This window comes from Sarcophilus harrisii, chromosome 3, assembly GCF_902635505.1.
Source record: "Sarcophilus harrisii chromosome 3, mSarHar1.11, whole genome shotgun sequence".
In the NCBI taxonomy this organism is placed as follows: domain Eukaryota; kingdom Metazoa; phylum Chordata; class Mammalia; order Dasyuromorphia; family Dasyuridae; genus Sarcophilus; species Sarcophilus harrisii.
In genome coordinates, this window is record NC_045428.1 from 558,578,241 (window position 1) to 558,585,059 (window position 6,819).

A 6,819-nucleotide genomic window follows, 5' to 3' on the forward strand; every position below is an offset into this window, starting at 1 on the left:
CTAGGGATTCCATGCATACATAGAATCAGACCTCAGGGTACAGAAAAAGATTGCCTCAGAGGTCATCTTGTTGAAACTCTTCTTTTACAGTTGAGGAAACCGAGGCCCAAGGAGGAAGAAAACAATCTACTCTAGCAAAAATAAGGATCAACAGGATATGCTCTCTAATGATAGCATTTAGATAACATTTTAAGGATTTGCAAAGTGCTTTGTTTCATCTCCTTAGATTCTCCTGACAAACCTATAAGATAAGTACTACACAAGGGAAAACTAAGGCTCAGAAAATTTATGTAACTTCCTTGCCCAAGAGGAACTAGCAAGTATCAGAGACATCATTTGAACCCAGGTCTCCTTTCCTAATCTACCCCATGGTTCTTCAAAGACAGCCTTTCTTTGTTTCTGGATTTTGATCTCTCTACAGTATAGAATATTCTCAAAGCCAGTAACATCATTAGATGAGCTTTTACATCTGTACTGGAAGGGGAACGGGATTCACAGCTGAAGCTCTGACTATCCTCCATGACTTATTTTTCCTTCTTGTCTTTAACAGGCCCATAACCCAGATCTGTTGGGCCGGGTGGTCGCTGTCTCTGAATTAATCAGTCAATCAACAGGCACTTTCTAAGTTTTACTATGTTGCAGATATTATGTTAAGTGCTGAGGATACAAACAATGGGCGTGGGGGGAGAAAAAGACAGCAAGTCCAAAAAACAGTCTCACCTCTTGAGGAAGGAGACAGGGGAGGGGAGTCACAAGTGGAAAAAAGCAGGAAAGGAAGCCAGACTTGGAAAACCTTTAAATGCCGAGAGGAGAAATTCCTATTTAATCCTGGATATGATCTGCAAACCTTAAAATACACCACTGAAATAACTAGATAAATATCTGATACTTATCTACCCTGACTCGGTGTAGATAAAATTCTTATTCTCTAAATCCTACTAAAACACAGAAAAATTTCCATTCACCCAGAGACAGCCGAGACTTGATTAACATAATTGAGGGTATAATCCTGGGACATCCTCTCACCTAAGTGCCCAAAGGGATGCCACACCAGGAGCCAGGAGGCTTAGGGTCCAGTCCAAAATTTCCTAATAAATGACTGTGACCTTTAGCATTTCACCCCTTCCCAGTCTCGCTGTCTTTGATTATTAGGCGACATCTATGCTCTCTTTTAGATCTCGGGCCTGATGGAGGGGAGGGGAGAAACAGATTAAAGGAAATATATTAATGGTCTCGCTGGCTCAGAGATGCTCTTTGGTTTAATCTCTTCTCTTCTGAATTAAGAGAGCGCAGGCCAGGTGAAGGGGGTGGGGACGAAGCAAAAATCGGACACACAGGTCTAAACCGAAAGGCCCTTGGACAGGTGAGTAAATTACAATTTGCCCAAGGTCACACCTGGCAAGCCTCGGAGGCGCGATTTGCATCCAGACCTGCGTTATTTCTACAAGCGTAGATCGGGGGGGCCCATCCGGGAAGCTCTGGGGTGTGGCCCGTAACACAAGAGTTAAAAAAAAAATAATCCTTAGCTAGAACAAGAGTCTGGGATAAAGCCATCCATAGACGTCCCTTTCTACCTGAGGTCATTTTTTTTTAAAAAACTGAGCTTAATCCATTTCACTTCCTGGTTTGCTTCATCCCAGCATCAGGTAACAAGATACCCCCATTCTCCCCCCTCCCCCCAGGCATGGTTTTTAACCACGACACTGCTCAGAAAACGAGCCCGGTGACAGGCAGCGCAGCCCGGCGGAGAAATGCATCAGAGAGGACGGAGAGCGAATTAACTTTCCACCTACTCGGGCAACAAGCACCAGCACTCACTTCCCCAGAGCGCCCTCCCCGAGCCCCGGGCCGCGCCCGCCGGGGCAGTGGGCTCACCCGCTTGCCCTCCGCGCAGCCTCCATCCGTCAGCGCCGCGGGCGGGGAGGACCCCGGGTTAATCCCTTCTCCAGCGCGCTGCTTCCCGGCTGCTGCAGAGCTTCGCTCTCCGAGGCGGGGCCTCCGCGGGCCTGCCGCTGAGCGGTGACGCTCCGTGACGCTAAGCGGGCGTGAAGCCGCCATCCGCAGGCGATTGGCCGCAGCCCGACAAGGCTGTCCGAAGTGTGGGGAGGGGCGGCGGAGGGGCGCGGACGGCCGGGGCCCCCGAGCACCCCCGTTCCGCCGCCTGCGCCGGCCTTTTCCCGGACGGGCTGGGCGAGCGAGCTTTGGAGCAAGGGCTCGGGTCTCCAGCCCCGTCCGGCACTGAGTGACGGCAGAGTGACGCCGGTTCTTGGAAACAGCGGTGGGGTCCAGCGGATGCTCTACGGAGATGGTTTGGAAAGTGTGTGAAGGGCGCATAGCGAGGGTCGGGAAGGCTGGAAAGGCTGAGACGCAACGAGGAGCAGAGCGAGGCTGGTCCAAATGAGAAGAGGAAGGCGGGGACAACGAGGGCTTTGCCAAGGTGAATTCTCTAGGACTTGGCAGCTGCTTGATTGCATTGATTAAGGGAGAAGGAGTGAAAAGATGAGAGCGGTGGGACATCCAAGCAAAGCTGTCTGGCAGGGGATGGAGGAATCGCGGGCCTGGAACTGGAGGTTGCAGACAGCAGCATGAAAAAGGGGGAGCAAAGGACATACAACTTAAGAACCCAGATCCAAATCCCACCATTGCTGCTGCTTCTACTCGTGGTCTTTTGTCATTCTCAGCCTTTCTCAGTTTATCTGAAAAATAAAATTTGGGGATTACATGGCCTTCTAGCCCTAAAGTTATGATCCTTTGAAATAAAATTCGGGGGTGTTCTACATACATGGTGATTGAAGTTATGGGAATGGGCAAAGGCAGATCTAAGGGAGCACAGGATTTTAAAGTCATCGATTTAATGAGGTCATTTGCAAAGCTGTTCTACTAAATTGGTAAGGACAGAAGCCAAATCAAAGAAATCAAGGAATCAGAGTCATTGAGTATAGACTTTTCTTAAGTATGATAATGAAATAAGGGCAAGTTGTCTTTTAGGCTAGTGGGAGATCTATGGAAGTTTCTAGGAGGGGCATTGATTGAAAACTAATGAGAAAGGTCACGTCCTTTCGTCCAAATTGACCTCATGACTGAAATGCATTCATCCTCCCTTCAACTTGTAGGTAGATCTTTACCTTTCTTTAAGGCTAAGCTCATAGGTCATCTCCTAAAGGAAGCTTTTCATGGTTCCCTAATAAAGTCTTTCTTCTAAAATTATTATGTGTTATTTAGCATGTATTGGTCAACCTGCCATGGGGGGAGGGAATGGGGGGAAGGAGGGGAAAAATTGGAACAAAAGGTTTGGCAATTGACAATGCTGTAAAATTATCCATGCATATAACTTGTAAATAAAAAGCTATAATAAAAAAATTAAAAAATTAAAATTATTATGTGTAAGTAGTAATCTAGTGTTTGACAAGTCCCTACAAAAGAAGCTTTTGGGGTAAGAACGCAACATTTGAGAAAAATTGCTGGGAAAACTTAGGTAGAATGTTTTTTTTACAGCTTAATAAAGGACTCATTTCTCAAATAACTAGAATTTTCAGACAAATATTTAAAAATAAGAGTCATTCCTCAGTTGATAAATGGCCAAAGGATATGGATAGGCAGCTGCTCTAAATCACTACTGATTACAGAAAGTTAAATAACTTAGCGATACCACTTCCTACTTATCCAATTGGCTAACATGACAGAATAGGAAAATAGCAAATGCTAGAGATATGGAAAAAATGAGACACAGAAGCATTGTTAATGGAGTTGTGAACTAGTCCAACCATTCTAGAGAATAATTTGGAATATGCCCCAAAACTGGGCATACTTTTTGACCCAACAATACCACTTCTAAGTCTATACCCCCAAAGAGATCAAAAAAAAGGGTAAAGCTCCTATTTGTACAAAAATATTTATAGCAACTGTTTTTGTGGTGGCAAAGAATTTGAAATTGAAGGTTTGTTCATCAGTTGGGGAATGGCTGAACAAGTTGTGCTATATGATTGCGATGGAATACTATTTTGCTGTAAGAAATGATCAGCAGGATGCTCTCAGAAAAACTTGGAAGGACTAAAATGAACTAATGCAAAATGAAATGAGCAGAACCTGGAAGACATTATACCCAGTAACAGCAATATTTAAAGGATAGGCTACTGTGAAAGATTTAGCTGCTTTCTCAGCAATAGAATAATACAAGACAATTGCAAAAGACTCATAAGGGAAATACTATCAAAGAGATAGCTCTTTGGAATTTGAGTGCAGAAGCATACTGTTTTCACTTTTTGTCTGTGTATAATTTTTCCATTTTGTTCTTTCTTCTTTTACAATGTGATTAACATGGAAATATGTTTATATGATTGTACATGTATAACCTATAATAGATTGACAATTTGGGAGGGGATATGGGAAGGAGAAAAATTATAACTCAAAATCTTATTTAAAAAATTAATGTTAAAAACTGTCTTTATATGTAATTGGACAAAAAAATAATAATAAAAAAAATTATTTACAAAAAAAAAAAAAAGGCTTACCTACTCTGATCAAGACAAAAGACAATTCCAACAGACTCATGATGAAAAATGCTATACACTTCCAGAAGGAGAACTGATGAAGTCAGTGCAGATTGATACATAAGTTTTTAAACTTTATTTTTATTGTTTTGTTTTGTTTGTATTTTCTTTTGCAACATGGCTAATATGTTTTGCTTGACTTCACATATCAAATTTCTTGCTTCTCAATTAAGGAGAAAGAGATGGAAGGGAGATAATTTAAAACTCAAAATTTTTTAAAATGTTAAATATATATACATATATATAATTGGGAAATAATGAAATAAATTTAAAAATTAATGTGTATGTACTTATGTAGTACATATATGTGGGTAGGTGTTATTCTCTACCTCTCACCAGGTTAGTTGATATAATTATAGAAAGCAATAAGTAGACAACAAAGGTAACCAGGTATTAGTATGCTGACAAACATGCAAAGACAGGTCTATACCCTCATCCCTTTACAAAGGGGCAAATATTTTCTACTTAAATTAGAAGGAGATCTCAGCCAGAGGCTGGCCAAAGACTGGCTCACAGCCCCAGCTGGTCCTTCAAAGATAAAGCTGCCATATCTGAACCCAGACTTTTAGGTATGGAGGGCAGAGAACAGCTTTGTAGAGTATGCCCCTCTGTACCTTTATGGGGAAGAGAAGCAGGAGTTTATTTCCTATCTTCCCTGCATCCATCAGCCATGCACACATCAGTGTGTCCAACAATCAAGCAATTCAAAGAATCTAGTAGTCTGAAGCCTGAATCAGAGATCCTCTTTAGAAGATAGACAGACAGATAGACACACACACACACACACACACACACACACACACACACACACAAAACGGGAAACAGCTTCAAGGAACAAGTGAAAGCAGAGGAAAGAGCTGACTGTGGGCTCTAGAGATTTAGCTTCAGCAGTAGAGAGTTGAACTACAGCGATGACCAGACTCAGGAAACCCAATTAAAATACCTTTCTAGTGGAGATGGTATATTTAATGGAAACACCATAAGAAGAAAAAGAATATTAGAGCCTGACAATACTACAAGTGTGCTGGACTCAAATTGGGCTCTAAGGTAATAACCACTCTTTCTAATGATATGGTGTGTATTTGTGGATAAACACACCCACATCGCATAGCTACTATTCTTACATGTACATTTTACTAAATGCTTTTGTTTTGAGCTAATTATATCTACTAGCTGATTATTAAAGATAGCTTCACTGATGGGGGCTTGGAGTTATAATTCTGGGAATGCAAGTCCACCAACCTAGGACCCGATGCTTTTTGGAGACCTAACCCTTGAATATGAATCTAATGGTGCAACAATATTTTATTACATTCATATACAGTGTAATCTGTTTAGTTAGTCAATCCCCAATTGATAGTCATTCACAGTAGGAAATTTAGAAACATTTTTTGATACTCGTTAAGATCAATCATTTTTTAATTAATGCAAAGTGAAATGAGCAGAACCAGGAGAACATTGTAACATTGCCCACACAATTGTACACACAATATTATATGATGATCAGTTATGAATGAATTAGCTATTCTTGGCAATACAAGACAATTTCGAAGGACTTTGTATGAAAAATTTATCTGTCTCCAGAGAAAGAACTAATGGAGTCTGAATGCAGATCAAAGTATACTTTTTTCTTTATTTTTCTTGTGCTTCTTTTGGTCTGTGTTTTCTTTCACAACATAACTAAATATGTTTTGCATGCATGCACATATATAACCTAAAAACTTGTCTTCTGAATGAAGAAGGGAAGGGGAGGAAGAGAGAAGAATTTTGAACTCAAAAATATTTTTCAAGGAATGTTAAAAATTGTTTTCATAAGAATTAGAGAAAACATTAAATAAAAGATGAAAAAATAATTTCTCAATTTATTAATTAGTTGACAAGCATTTTGGAGAAGGAAAGGGCAAATCATTCTAGTATTTCTATCAAGAAAACTCCAATGAAGTCATGAACTGAAAGATCTGAACAAACAGCAACAAGAAGCATTTATTAAGCACTTAATATGGGAATATAAGTAGAAGCAGAAAGAAAGTCCTGAATTGCCCAGATTAACAGAAGAGGAAATAAATTACTTAAATCATCTCATTCTAGGGAAAAAAAACTATTTAGAAAAATAGGTAAAGGAGTCCAGTCAAGTTCCTTCTGTTACACAAATAGGGACCAATACCTAAACCAGGAACAGTCAGAGCAGAGAAAGAAAATTGTAAACCAATCTCTTAATGAATATTGATGCAAAAATTTTAAATAAAGTATTAGCAAAGAGATTACAGCA

The 6,819-nt window shown here is 40.5% G+C and overlaps 1 protein-coding gene across 4 annotated transcripts in view; it reads right to left on the bottom strand.

Moving 5' to 3' along the window:
* The window catches only part of NIPAL3 (NIPA like domain containing 3), a 56,720-nt gene extending 54,448 nt beyond the window's left edge, over positions 1–2,272 (bottom strand). For 2 of the 4 annotated variants that reach the window (XM_023499824.2, XM_003764945.4), the window contains exon 1: positions 1,876–2,037. The gene's annotated coding sequence lies outside the window, so the exon portion shown is untranslated. Of the gene's footprint in view, positions 1–1,793; positions 1,842–1,875 lie in introns of those variants that run through there. The other 2 variants (XM_031962590.1, XM_031962592.1) reach the window with 2 other exon arrangements.
* Positions 2,273–6,819: the final 4,547 nt, after the last annotated feature.